Raw genomic sequence first — 15,619 nt, 5'->3', positions numbered from 1 at the left:
GTTTTATGATTGTTATTGATTTATGATAGTTAGTGATTTAGGATAGCTAGTGATTTAGTATAGTTAGTGATTTAGGATAGTTAGGTTAGTGAATTTGTTTGTGATTAAGTAGGTAGTTTTTAGGTTTGAGGTTGTGTGTTGTAGTATAGTTAGGATTTTGGGTTTAGGGATTATGTATTTATTATTTAGTTTATAGTTAGTTATTTAGTTAGGGATTTTGGGTATAGATACTAGTTTTCAAATGTCGGTACTTATTAGTGCGTGATACGTCGATTTTGATGACTTGATGAAGTTTCGTCAAATGCTTATATTCCTAGTAAAGTTGTTTAATATGTCTGTTAATATTACTTTGAATATATACATGTGCTTTCATATTATGTTTGTATTGCATGACAAGTAGTTCAAATTTTGCAATGCCACATAATGTTAATTTGAATTTTATTAATTTGAATACTCTAACCCTTTGTTTATCAATTTGTAACAGGATGGCCTCTCCCACGCAGCACCCGTTGTACCCCATTCTTGAGGTGGAGTACGATGACTAGCACCGAGCACATATCTTGAGTGACAACGACGCAGAGGTGGCCTTGCCTCCTTTGAGGCTCCGAACGCACACCAGGACGCACCAGTGGGACGAGCATTACGTGCCGTACATACGACGTGCCGGCTTTCTCGAGCTTATCCGTGTTGTCAACTATGGTCTTCCGTCCCTTGACCCAGCACTACTTACTGCAGCTGTAGATATGTGCGAGTGTCTTATTTATACGTAAATATTCTTGTAACAAATTTGAGACAACTAACAATCGTTCTATTCTTATAACAGGTGGAGGCCTGAGACCCACACATTCCACCTACCTTATGGCGAGATGACCTTGACCATGCAGAACGTGAAGGCTATTTTTGGCCTTCGGTTGGGGGGACTTCCAGTGATAGGGATAGTTGACAATGATCACTAGAGGGAGCTGGTGGCTCAGTTTACTGGCTTTCTTCCACCGAACGACGAGGCTTCCAAGAAAAATAAGTGAGAAATTCAAGCCTATTTAATACTTGCATTGCTTTTCTGCAGCCATCGGGTCTCATTTTCTTTGGTCAATTTCAGAAAAAAATTTGGTGTTTCGTCGTCCTGGATCACATAGCGCTTTGATTACTTAGACCCACAGACTGAGGAGGCTCAGATCGACCGGTTCGCTTGAGTGTGACTCTGGCACTTTTCTTGGTGCTTTCCTCTTCCCAGACGCCTCGGGCAACATCATCAGCTGGATCTTCCTTGACATACTACGCCAGCCGTGGGAGAACATAGCGGCGTACAGCTGGGGCAGCGCAGTCCTGGTATGGACGGATCGACATATATGCATTGCCTGCCGTCGCACCTTAGGGTATGCGAATCTTGGGGGTTGCTCGTACCTACTCCAGGTTTGGTGTTGGGAACGATGGCCGTTGGGAGGCCCCTTATACTGGTTTACCGATAAGTACTTCGGTTCATTATATTCTTCGATATGGTTACATATGATGAGTTTATTAATGGCTAATTCATTATCGTATTCAATGCAGCAATGGAACGGGCAGGATACACTCTCTATAGCTCTGTATATCTGGACAGAAGCAGAGTTAGTTAGAGGGAATGCGAGGCGCAAGTACAGGGAGTACACGGACGGTCTCAATGTCCTAACACAGCACCAGGTTACGCTCTCTTTACTATCATACCTGTATCTTATTCGATGTATACTATATCACAACCTAACTCAATTACAAAATGTTCAGGTGCATTGGTGTCCTTGGGATGCTCTAGAGCTCCAGTACTATCTCAGTCCTGTCACTAGGGACGAGTCAGACAAGTATCGTTGCACCGTTCATCTTATTTTCTTCCATGTGGTCGAGATTCACTTGCCCATCAGGGTCTGTAGATAGTTTGGAAGAATGACATGCTACCCACCACCGCTTTTCTCCACCAACCAAGGATTGCATGGGTGCATTATCGATTAATAACAAAGCTATAATTCATAGGTGTGTGTGATACAACTAACATCGTTTTGTTGCAGGTATGACCGCATAAAGAGGTACAAGACCAAGGATTGGCGCGTGACATACAACACGCACATCCACTTGTGGGAGAACAGGGGACGACAGCCGGTCCATGCGGGTCCTCCACATGACCAGCACACCTTCGACGAGTACCTACGGTGGCTTCATAGGTTTACGAGGACACATATCAAGCCCCCATGCACTGAGGAGACGATTGACGAGGACTCGGAGGAAGATGTGATAGAAGATGTGTACGGCATTGCCACTAGAGAGGACACACAGCTACAGAGAGCCCCGCTTCAAAGATATGTGGTAAGATACTTGAATGGTACAATTTGTTATCCATTTGGTATTAAGTATGTATACTAAAACTGTCCAACCATGTTTCTGTATCTAGGCGACACAATTGTCGAGGATGTCCAACGAAGCAGCGTTCTGGCTTCATGAGTCTAGAGGGCAGGGGCCAGGTGTTCTCGAGGCTTTTGTGGAGGTAAACATAAACTTGTCCATTCTAAAAATATTTCTTTAGTGTATATGCGTTTAGGAAATGCACTAACTTTAATGTCTATTTATGCAGAAGGTGAAGAAGAACTGCAGGAAGCTAGCTCAGAAGCTGAGCTGCATGGACACTCCTTATGAGGAACCGCCACTCCCGGCGTGGTCGGGTGGGCACATCTTCAGCCTCTGTAACACCCCAGGTGTTTACCACCAGTTAAGCAATGGGTTTGAGCTTAAACATGGCATATTAAGTGATGATGAAGATGTCAAGGTCCAACCTATAGAAATGAGCCCCAACCTAAACTTGGATATTGCACCTTTGCTTGCCTATAGACCCCTTTTTCAAGATATATGCTTGGTTGGTGTTATTGGAATATCTTCGTGTGTCTCACATCAATACCCATCTATATTGATCCATGGAAAAGTTTCGTGAAGTTTGGAATCAAGAAGTCACATGAAATGACAAGTTATGTCGTTGCTTGAATTATTTTATAAAGTGAATGGAATTCTCAATCGTCAACCAAATCTTGCAACCATGCCCAAATGACTCTAGATGAACTCTACAACAAAAGTCATGAAAGGTTCATGTTGGGCAAATGCCAAGAAAATGCTCCAATGGATCAAAAAGGATAATTTAAGCTTCATCATGATCCTACTTTGGTCAAAGTAGAACAGCAGGATCTATACCAGTTTTGAGGTTGGACATTAAATGAAAGTTGTAGTCCATATCATGTAGAACAAACTTTGTTTTTGGACGAAGAGCTAGATCATCTTGGAAGTAAGTCAAATCGAGGTCACAAGATCGAATTTGCTGCTGATTTCAGCACTTAGAAATATTCTAAGTCTAGAAATTCATCGACATCGGCATTGACATCTCGCGTTCTCCAAAATTCGTTAAGCAACTCGATTGGGTCCAAAGATAAAAGTTGGAGTATACATGATGGAGATGGGCATGTATAAAGATGGCATTCGTTCGACTTCGTTTTGACCATCAATTTAGGCTTTTGTTCATTGCTGTCAACGCGCTGACGCTGTTAACTTGGAGATTAATTACCCGCTGTTGTGATGCTCAAATGACTGGAGTCCCTTAATGAGAAATGTAGAGCAGTCTAAGGTGAGCAAACTTCGTTTTTGTCCCAAGGTCTGATTTGGCCTGGAAGTGGCCCAAATCGGCTCCCCACGTCGCCCTCACCGACGCACGCCAGGTGTTCGACAGCAGGTCGACGCGTTGCCCATGCAGCAGAGCACGCCATCCATTGTTGACGCGCGTCCCACCTCAGTGCCACGCGCCAGCTCGCGTCTTGCTCCTCCATAACGAGCGCCAGAGCTTCCACACTCCTTCCTCTCACTCGCGCTGCCGCTTCTCGCTTCGCCGGTCGCTCTGCGCCGAGCTGCGGCCATGGCCGCCATTGCCGAGCGGCGAAGCTCCTGCGCTGCTGTCGTTCTTCCACCTCCGAGCCTTCTACGAACCAGCCGAGTGCGCCACCACCTTCGCCATCATTTGCCGCCCCTCCTGCGCCCCTTTTCCTGTCGCCACGGGCGCCGTAGTGCCGTCACCACCAGAGCAGCCACCGGCGTCCCGCCTGCTCGCGCGGCCAGCAGGCCACAGGCCACCTCTGGCCATGCCGCGACCACCTACGAGTGCGCGCCAACCTCCTGGTGCTTCCCCACCATTCCCCCGCCACCGCCAGCCCTTCTCTGGCCGCCACCAGCCAATTCCCCGGCGTCCTCTATTCAAATTCATGTCAGGGACCTCGTACAACAATTTGAAGAAGAGCAGGGGCCTTTCTGCATAACCTGTGACTCGTGTGAATAGTTCCATAAGGACTGGTTTGTAATTATTTTGTAGGAACTTTAGAAATTCATAGTAAATCGTAGAAAATTCGTAAAATAGTAAATGAGGACTTTTTGGAATCCTTGTGAAATTGTCTATGCAGTGGATCTATAATATGGCATGTTTTAGTTTAAATATTTTGCGGTAAAAATAGATTTGTGCAGTAAGGTTGTAATGCTAGTTGAATTTGTTATTTTTCATAACTGTAGATCTAGGGCTCCAAATGATAGATTGTGTGATGTTTAAGTTAAGCATCGCAAAGTACTTAAGTGTGTTAGTGTAAACTATGCTTGTCTTGCTTGCTAATTTGTGATGTGTCTCATGGTACTATTCTTCATATTTATGCACTTGCATATTGCATCTCATCTAGGTACGCTAGATGAACCACGTGAAGGACGTGATGTTGGAGTCGAACCCAAAGACGGTGTATGGAGGATCTATCCCGAAGATGGAAGGACTAAGCGAGTGCTAGGACCTGAGACATCACCAGGACAGTGCAAGCTAACTGAACTGACTTGTGTCGGATCCCAGGCAAGCCCTAGAGCATTTTCTCCCGGTTTGCAATTATTAATTAAATGCTTTACTTTAATTGATGCATTACGTTCAGGAGTTGTTTGCAACCGTTGATGCATTATACCTTGTCTACCTTTGTTATACTATATCCTTGTTACCCTGGTATCCGCAGTCGAGTCAATGCTTAGCTGGCTTAGACCGGTAGAAGTCGGGTGATTTCCTGTCACCTACGAGCTATAGGTGGTTACCTAGATCTGCTTGGATGACTATGAAGTCATGGTATAACTAAGTGTTAAATAAAGTTGAGACCGGATGGAGACTTGCAGAGTTTTGGACTGTAGTGCTTTCCATCTGTGTCGATTAAGGACCAACCGTTGTTGGGCCTCGAGTCATGTTGAACGCATGCCTTACATTTAGCTGGCCGGATAAAGTACCTTCCGACCGTGAAGCTGGGAGATTATTCGGGCCAAGTAGATTGCCCGCAGCGCACTGTGCCAGAGCAGGTGTGGTAGGACACGGAGGCGAGATGATAAGACCAAAGTGCAGTCGGTCGACCCCCGGGTACATGTGGTTCCTGGTAAACTCGAGATTCCTGGATAGTTGACTCGGTGATCAATATCTCACTTTAGCGGGTGAGTAAGGTTTGTGTAAGGAATAAATCACCAGCTGGTTAGGAATCAATTCGAATCGCCATCGCTCCTGGATAGTGAGCACTTGACTTGAGTTACTTCATCGTAGTAATGTTAATGGAACACTTGGACAGTTATAATGAATATGACAATATGGAAGTTGTTAATGATCATTGGTTATCATTATTGGCTTAATCACATGTTTGCTCTAGTATAGGTGCAAATCTAGTCGACAGGTTAATAATAATTAACTTGACAATAATGCTTTTGAAAAGGTTCTTGAAATGCTAAAAATGCTTCTTTTTGCAAACGAGTCAGCTAGCCCACTAAAGAAAGCCTTGCATAATCCTTGGTGTCACTTCATTTCTGGTTTACGACGGGTAAGTCTGGCTGAGTACATTCAAGTACTCAGGGTTTATCCCACCTTGTTGCAGGTGATGTTCTCGACCTGTTGATGATGGTGGCTAACCGCCGGTGGGCTCGGTGATTCTATACTTACTTCTCATCTATATGCTTTTGTCGGATGATGTCACTATGCTAGCCATATATTTGGAACTTATATTAATATAATCATTTGAAAGCTATGTTGTTTTCACTAATTAGTTTTGAAACCCAAACTTATACTATTATTTGTTAACCCCTTTGAAATATTATTTCTGCTACAACTCGATGTATGTGATGTGTATTTGCTTAATCACACGATCTTGGTTGTGATGTTGATTTACCGAGGTCTTTTGGGACACTCGGCGAACTATCGGGTTTATATGAGTGAAAGTATGGGTGTGTCAACGTGTTAGCGAGGACAACCATACTTGATCTTGTATAAATTGGACGGTTCTATCACAGCTAGTATCAGAGCGAGATTAAGCATAATACTGTCAGGTACATAGTTTTAAAAGCCAAGTTTTGGTTTTAAAAAGTCTATTTTAACTAAAACTTTAGCTACAGGCAAATTTGTCAAAACTTATTTGTAAAACTATGCTAGCGACATCTTCCTTTATGCCCAGTTAAGGACTATTAGGTGGCTATCTAAGTACTAACTTTGAGGGATGTACTTTATTGCAATTTTTCTTTCGTCGTCCATACGGCGTGCTATTGTATGGATGCCATTCGCTTGAATGGTACTGTATGGATCAATTGCCTCTATGCCCAGGTAAGTGTAAGTTGTGAGAGCATGACCGTTCAACTATCGGTCTAGGGGAGAGTTAGCTATGGTTACTGGAATATTTACATGTTACACCCATATATATATGAAGGTACTTAATTGTGGGTATATTTATCGGGTAGCTATGGGTATCGAAGTATATACATCTGGGGATGTATATATGGAGAGTATCTTAGTTTACTGCTTTCATTGTGTGCTTATTTATCTCTTTGTGGGGATGGGCTGCAATGAATTTGCCTGCAGGTACGCTAACCATGAATGCGTAGATTGAATGTAGCTGACGACTAGCTATATATCGAGAGAGTACGTGTTATGTCACCGACATAGAACGTGATTGCCACCTTAGGCTGGCAATTTCGTGAGGACAAATAGGACGAGCATACATCATGATTGTGCTTGTGCATAAATATGCTTCCCTTCCTTTATTCTAAGTACTAAGTAACTTGTGATCGATGTATTGCACTATCTTCCTTGTGTGGAGTTAAACAAGAATGCCTTGTTCCCTGTTGCTTGAATAGGAAGTGCTTGAGAAAAGTGTGTGCTTAGCCTTGCTAGAAATAATTGTGGTTACATGCTTAACATATAATGTCCTCTAGTTTAGCCAAGTGGTGGGTATGTATGCTTGTTATCTAATTAGTGCCATAGTTCTCACCCCTTTTGTCCTCGATAAGCATACGAGTGTTGAGGAGCGCTATCTTAGAACTACGTCCAAGTTTTGGTAATCTCATGGTTGTCATTTTCAATTAAGTTCTCTCTTAGGAGCCTGAGCCTGTACATGTGGCTGCTAGCCCTTGAACGTTGCGCTACGAAGACCTTTATCCCTACCTTTGCTTGACCTTCGACCCAAGCTTAGCCCCCTCCTTTGCTCGCATGTTTTGTGGTTGTCCTGCTCCTGTGTGGGAGGACATTGCTCAAAAATCCTTGTTAGATCTCATTGCTCCTTCTTCTGCTGATGAGCTGGTGCAACGCTAATCGCTATCTACCTTGCTTTGGAACCTTTTCCTCATAGATCATGTCGTTGCCTTATCAACTGAATCCTTAGTCAGTGTCTTGGCTCTGTCCCTTGAATCTTGTTTATCTTGTCTCCAACCTTCCCACGTCTCGGGATGTCTATCAGTCTTGGTCTCATGTTGCTGCTCGATAAGACCAAATCTTAGGTTAATCATTATCTGGTAATCACTTGGTGGACACAAGGCGTATATGGAAATTCAGCAAGATTCTCCTGCTTAGTTGCCTTTGGCAATTAGGCTATGCTCTCTTGCGCTGTGTTTTAATCTTCAGATCCCCTGCTTGTTGACTCCTAACCTTGTGACTACCTTTGTTTGCTATCCCTCCTTCGCATAGTGCTTGCTCCTATGCAACCCAATTTGTGCCATGTGAGATTTCTTGTAGGTTATATGTTCAGTAATGGTGCCACGATTAGCGATCTATGGTGCCGCGATGAAACCGAGAGCCTCCTGTGGGCACGCACACAAGGTTGTGCTGCTTGGCATACACTGGTATCGAGGTTCCTAGTCGTGATCCATTGCCGAACGGCACCGATGTGTTATTTTCACGTGAGCTCTTCCTTGGTTATCTCTCCTTATCATGTCAAGCGATCTATATGTCGAACTAGATGCAATAGGACTCCCTTGTGAAGTCGTCCAACGGTTAACCTTTAAAGAATAGGTCACTAACAGGAACATAAACAGACTGCAAGAGGGTAGACAAGTGACTCTACTCGACGTGACTGTCCCTATAATGATGTCAGTCATCCAGTGAGCAATATGTCATTTCGTTGGATCAGAAAGGTGCACCACACTTAAGGTTAAACAAGTTACCAGTCAGATGATAAATGGACCAGGATGTTATGTGCTATAATAGGTCACCTGGTATATATGAGTTCCTGTCCAAGTTCTCAATCTTTAGGTGCATAAGGATCACGTAGACGAACCGACCTTCTTTAGTGTGACCCCTTTTCTACTAACTTCAATGGCGACCATCTGTAGGCTTCGACCAAAATTTTTATTATCAAGAGTGAAGATTTGGAACCTTTTTAAGTGTTGAGGGACAACTGATTTGTTACCAGTAGGAAAGTTAGTCTTCAGTTAGGTAACGACTATTTGGTAACTATGAAGGCCAGATCTCACAGAACAATGTTGATCAAGGAAACATCAAACCTGGCCCCGCAATGCAAGTGCTACTTCTTCTCCAAATGTGCTATCAAGTCAATTCCATCTTGACAATCACGTATATAGTACAAGACGTTGTATCGGCTAGGTAGGAGCTAGCGAAAGCACGCCCCTAGTTTTAGTCAGCATCTTTATGCCCCAAGGTGCCACTAACACATGTGTCTAGACTCTATTGGATGAAGTGCCGAAGGATATATAGGAATGGTTCCTTGTCAATATAGAAATGGCCTACATGTGGAATAATGTTTTGTGCCCTGCGAAAACAGTCCACAAGTCCAATGCTTGTGCATCGTCAAGTTGGTGTCTAGATCAATGGCGGAAATTGTTACCTAAGAAGCATGGCAGGAAGACTATAGCCTCCATCCTCGGCTAGAGAAAAGCTGCTGCTACTATGAGAAAGATTAGAGAGTGCAAAACACACACCTCAACGCGTGAAGCAAAGAAAAGGAAGAACAAGAAATCTGTCCAGCTTTTGTGACACAAAAAAATGGTTATCTTCAAGCCAGCAATTAGTGACTCAAACGTGGTTAGAATGGCCTCAAATTTTGGTGACCTCATTCCTCACTTAGGACAGGTCGATGCCTCAAGTTTGTTGGAGTATTGGTTGAGTAAAACATCGGATTTGAGAGATATCTTATCGGCTCGGTTTGCTACCATTTCAAAACACAATAGTGTTGGCAGACGAATTGTTTGGATGGTCAAACGGTGTCCGTTTGAGTTGCATTTTGGTGAGTATTTAGAAGACTCATGGATCTGTATGCCTACCAAAATTCATGCATAATGGAGTTATAGATTGTGAGTTACGAATAGCAAACAAAAGGGTATAGAATCTACAATTTCTCTGTTGACTGTGATCATCCTTTACCTTAGAAAGTTGTGTTTGCAATTGACGTCAAGATTAGCAACGCAGTCAAGGTGTTCTAGAAGTCAAAATTGTGCCCTTGCAATTCAAAAGCAATTGGAAAGGTGTCTAACCATATATTTTTCTTGGATTATGGTTTTTGAGATATTGATTGGCCTAAGAATGGAAGCCTCGATGTCAAATATAGTTCAAGAAAGCTGGTTTTGCTACGATGCAAGTCAACCCAACTTGCTGTGCAACTGCACCACGAAGGCAAATTGTGCTCAACCTGCTTGGTAGTGAACTAGTCCCTAGTTTTGTGAATTGCTTACAACTTGTGTTGTCCTCCAAGCCTCGCTAACATTCTTCTGCGTCAATGGTTCTCCAATGCTGACATGCCTTTGGTACCTTATATGTGTTTTTACCCAAGAGGTTGCATCAGATTCCACCCAGATCCCTGTTGCAACCTGGATCCAAAGGCTCCCTAAGGAATGATCATCGAGAATATTGAGCCGACAGAGTCAGCTACTATGTTTACCACTCACTCAGCAGACTCAGACCATACAATATTGTTATCAAAGAAAGAGCACTGCGCACATGGAACATTATGTAGCTTTCCATCAGTTGACATTTGAGTGATTGCGCCGCTACAACTAGTTTGGATATTGGTTAACTAGCTTCTCATACCCTCAAAGGACGTTTACCCGTTTATGATCACATCCTTTATGAGAAGTTGTGCTCAAGCCACTTTAATAAAGAACTGCTTTTCAAACCTTGGGAGCAAATATAGCACCATTGTAAAGAATATCCGTCAACCGACTGCGGTCTAGTGCAAAGTCCATAAGGTCTGTGCTATATCCACTTGAGAAGTAGATGCTACAAGTATTTAGTCTATGTTTGTATCGCTCTTCGTACATCAAGGATGAAGTACGTAGGACATTGCTATCTTGGATTCCTCCCAAAGTAATAATACTTCATAAAGGCCAATGAAGGAAATTCTTCAGACAAAACTTACTACAAAGGACAAGTATCAGAAAGTGTCTTGACCAAATTAGCCTCTCTTATGCTTGAAGCTAGGTAGCCTAAAGCTATGGCTGATATTGGAAACTGGTAGCATGTCTCTCTTCCATAAAAGTCTTTCGTCCTGAATCTCGGGACACGATTCTTTTAAGGGGGGAGGGCTGTAACACCTCAAGTGTTTGCCACCAGTTAAGTAATGGGTTTGAGCTTAAACATGGCATATTAAGTGATGATGAAGATGTCAAGGTCCAACCTATAGAAACGAGCCCCAACCTAAACTTGGATATTGCACCTTTGCTTGCCTATAGACCCCTTTTTCAAGATATATGCTTGGTTGGTGTTATTGGAATATCTTCATGTGTCTCACATCAATACCCATCTATATTGATCCATGGAAAAGTTTCGTGAAGTTTAGAATCAAGAAGTCACATGAAATGAAGAGTTATGTCGTTGCTTGAATTATTTTATAAAGTGAATGGAATTCTCGATCGTCAACCAAATCTTGCAACCATACCCAAATGACTCTAGATGAACTCTACAACAAAAGTCATGAAAGGTTCATATTGGGCAAATGCCAAGAAAATGCTTCAATGGATCAAAAAGGATAATTTAAGCTTCATCGTGATCCTACTTTGGTCAAAGTAGAACAGCAGAATCTATACCGGTTTTGAGGTTGGACATTAAATGAAAGTTGTAGTCCATATCATGTAGAACAAACTTTGTTTTTGGACGAAGAGCTAGATCATCTTGGAAGTAAGTCAAATCGAGGTCACAAGATCGAATTTGCTGCTGATTTCAGCACTTAGAAATATTCTAAGTCTAGAAATTCATCGACATCGGCATTGACATCTCGCGTTCTCCGAAATTCGTTAAGCAACTCGATTGGGTCCAAAGATAAAAGTTGGAGTATACATGATGGAGATGGGCATGTATAAAGATGGCATTCGTTCGACTTCGTTTTGACCATCAATTTAGGCTTTTGTTCATCGCTGTCAACGCGCTGACGCTGTTAACTTGGAGATTAATTACCCGCTGTTGTGATGCTCAAATGACTGGAGTCCCTTAATGAGAAATGTAGAGCAGTCTAAGGTGAGCAAACTTCGTTTTTGTCCCAAGGTCTGATTTGGCCTGGAAGTGGCCCAAATCGGCTCCCCACGTCGCCCTCACCGACGCACGCCAGGTGTTCGACAGCAGGTCGACGCGTTGCCCATGCAGCAGAGCACGCCATCCATTGTTGACGCGCGTCCCACCTCAGTGCCACGCGCCAGCTCGCGTCTTGCTCCTCCATAACGAGCACCAGAGCTTCCACACTCCTTCCTCTCACTCGCGCTGCCGCTTCTCGCTTCGCCGATCGCTCTGCGCCGAGCTGCGGCCATGGCCGCCATTGCCGAGCGGCGAAGCTCCTGCGCTGCTGTCGTTCTTCCACCTCCGAGCCTTCTACGAACCAGCCGAGTGCGCCACCACCTTCGCCATCATTTGCCGCCCCTCCTGCGCCCCTTTTCCTGTCGCCACGGCCGCCGTAGTGCCGTCACCACCAGAGCAGCCGCCGGCGTCCCGCCTGCTCGCGCGGCCAGCAGGCCACAGGCCACCTCTGGCCATGCTGCGGCCACCTACGAGTGCGTGCCAACCTCCTGGTGCTTCCCCACCATCGCCAGCCCTTCTCCGGCCGCCACCGGCCGATTCCCCGGCGTCCTCTGTTCAAATTCGTGTCAGGGACCTCATACAGCAATTCGAAGAAGAGCAGGGGCCTTTCTGCAGAACCTGTGACTCATGTGAATAGTGCCATAAGGACTGGTTTGTAATTATTTTGCAGGAACTTTGGAAATTCATAGTAAATCGTAGAAAATTCATAAAATAGTAAATGAGGACTTTTTGGAATTCTTGTGAAATTGTCTATGCAGTGGATCTATAATATGGCATGTTTTAGTTTAAATATTGTGCGGTAAAAATAGATTTGTGCAGTAAGGTTGTAATGCTAGTTGAATTTGTTATTTTTCATAACTGTAGATCTAGGGCTCCAAATAAAGTGAAATTTTTGTGGCATGCTACTCATGTGATAGTTGATATGTGGTAAAAATTTCATGAGTATTGGGTGAAGTATGAGTGAGTTATTGGTTTATCTTGCTCTCACATGATTTCTTGCTTTAGCAACTTGTCTTTTTCATAGAGGTTGCTATACATATTCAAATGGAGTAAAATTTGTACATTAGACTATTGAGAGTATATGTGAGCCACCGTAATTTTTGTAGAAGTTATTGTGCACTTTTGGTATATGTTCATTAAGTCACCTTGTTATCTAAAATAAATTAAGAAATGCAGTAAAAGAATTTATTTGGTCATGGAAACTAGGTTTTCTGGTGTTCTTTAGTCATGTGTGAAATGTTGGTAAAGTTGACTTTGCCCAATTATGTATTTGCAACATAAGTTAATAATTATTTTTTTGCCGATGTGGTTTATGGACAGATCTAGGAACTTAGCAAAGTTCTTCATGATAATGTACTTTGTTGTGAAACTTGTTTATACAAAAGTTGTAGATAATTCATGTATCTAGCTTCTATTAAAATTTGGTGTCATTTGGCCAAGTAGTTTAAGAGTTATAGCTGTTTAAAGTTGGGTTTCAGAAATGACTGCTTTCTATCAATTGTGGACCAGTTTCTGTAAATGGATATATTTGACTTAGTTAACTTGAGAATCATGCTAAGATGATTAAAGATGAATTGTAGAAAATTTCATAAGCTTTCCATAATGTCTTCTTGCAAGTCATTTGGATTTGTGTAACTCTAGTTATAGCTAAATCTTGTAGCTGCTGTTTGCATGTCTAGAAATTGGCAGATTCCAATTATAGTGCTTGCTTGTATATTGTTAAGTGTGACGTATGCCTTAAATGATGACTGAGTTAGAGTACTTGAGATCTTGGAAAACTTGTGTCATGCTTGATGTTGTCATCTTCTTTGCCATCTTAGCATGATAGATTGTGTGATGTTTAAGTTAAGCATCACAAAGTACTTAAGTGTGTTAGTGTAAACTATGCTTGTCTTGCTTGCTAAATTGTGATGTGTCTCATGGTACTATTCTTCATATTTATGCACTTGCATATTGCATCTCATCTAGGTACGCTAGATGAACCACGTGAAGGACATGATGTTGGAGTCAAACCCAAAGACGGTGTATGGAGGATCTATCCCGAAGATGGAAGGACTAAGCGAGTGCTAGGACTTGAGACATCACCAGGACGGTGCAAACTAACTAAACTGACTTGTGTTGGATCCTAGGCAAGCCCCGGAGCATTTTCTCCCAATTTGCAATTATTAATTAAATGCTTTACTTTAATTGATGCATTACGTTCAGGAGTTGTTTGCAGCCGTTGATGCATTATACCGTGTCTACCTTTGTTATACTATATCCTTGTTACCCTGGTATCCGCAATCGAGCCAATACTTAGCTGGCTTAGACCAGTAGAAGTCAGGTGATTTCCTGTCACCTGTGAGCTATAGGTGGTTACCTGGATCTGCTTGGATGACTATGAAGTCATGGTATAACTAAGTGTTAAATGAAGTTGAGACCGGACGGAGACTTGCAGAGTTTTGGACTGTAGTGCTTTCCGTCTGTGTCGATTAAGGACAGACCGTTGTTGGGCCTCGAGTCATGTTGAACGCATGCCTTACATTTAGCTGGCCGGATAAAGTATCTTCCGACCACGAAGCTAGGAGATTATTCGGGCCGAGTAGATTACCCGTAGCGCACTGTGCCGAAGCAGGTGTGGTAGGACATGGGGGCGAGATGATAAGACTAAAGTGCAGTCGGTCGACCTCCGGGTACATGTGGTTCTTGGCAAACTCGAGATTCCTGGATAGTTGACTCGGTGATTAATATCTCACTTTAGCGGGTGAGTGAGGTTTGTGTAAGGAATAAATCACCAGCTGGTTAGGAATCGATTTGAATCGCCATCGCTCCTGGATAGTGAGCACTTGACTTGAGTTACTTCATCGTAGTAATGTTAATGGAACACTTGGATAGTTATAATGAATATGACAATATGGAAGTTGTTAATGATCATTGGTTATCATTATTGGCTTAATCACATGTTTGCTCTAGTATAGGTGCAAATCTAGTCGACAGGTTAATAATAATTAACTTGACAATAATGCTTTTGGAATGGTTTTTGAAATGCTAAAAATACTTGTTTTTGCAAATGAGTCAGCTAGCCCACTAAAGAAAGCCTTGCATAATCCTTGGTGTCACTTCATTTCTGGTTTACGACGGGTAAGTCTGGCTGAGTACATTCGAGTACTCAGGGTTTATCCCACCTTGTTGCAGGTGATGTTCTCGACCTGTTGATGATGGTGGCTAACAGCCGGTGGGCTCGGTGATTCTATACTTACTTCTCATCTATATTCTTTTGTCGGATGATATCACTATGCTAGCCATATATTTGGAACTTATATTAATGTAATCATTTGAAAGCTATGTTGTTTTCACTAATCAGTTTTGAAACCCAAACTTGTACTATTATTTGTTAACCCCTTTGAAATATTATTTCCACTGCAACTCGATGTATGTGATGTGTATTTGCTTAATCACGCGATCTTGGTTGTGATGTTGATTTACCGAGGTCTTTCGGGACACTCGATGGACTACCGAGTTTATATGAGTGAAAGTATGGGTGTGTCAATGTGTTAGCGGGGACAACCGTACTTGATCTTGTATAAATTGGGCGGTTCTGTCATAGATGTAACATTCCGGCCCAGGGCTTAATAGGATTAATCGGATACTCATATCAATAAGTTACAATTTCTTTTCAGGAAGCCCATCTCTTAAGAACTCCAAGGTTAAGCGTGCTTGGCCTGGAGCGATGGGTGACCGACCGGGAAGTTCTTCCCGGGGGCACACGAGTGAGGACAAAGTGCGCAGAAAAGACCTATGTTG

This window comes from Miscanthus floridulus, chromosome 13 (assembly GCF_019320115.1).
Source record: "Miscanthus floridulus cultivar M001 chromosome 13, ASM1932011v1, whole genome shotgun sequence".
In the NCBI taxonomy this organism is placed as follows: Eukaryota; Viridiplantae; Streptophyta; class Magnoliopsida; order Poales; family Poaceae; genus Miscanthus; species Miscanthus floridulus.
The sequence above is the reverse complement of the archived record's forward strand: the minus strand, read 5'-3'. Positions refer to the sequence as shown.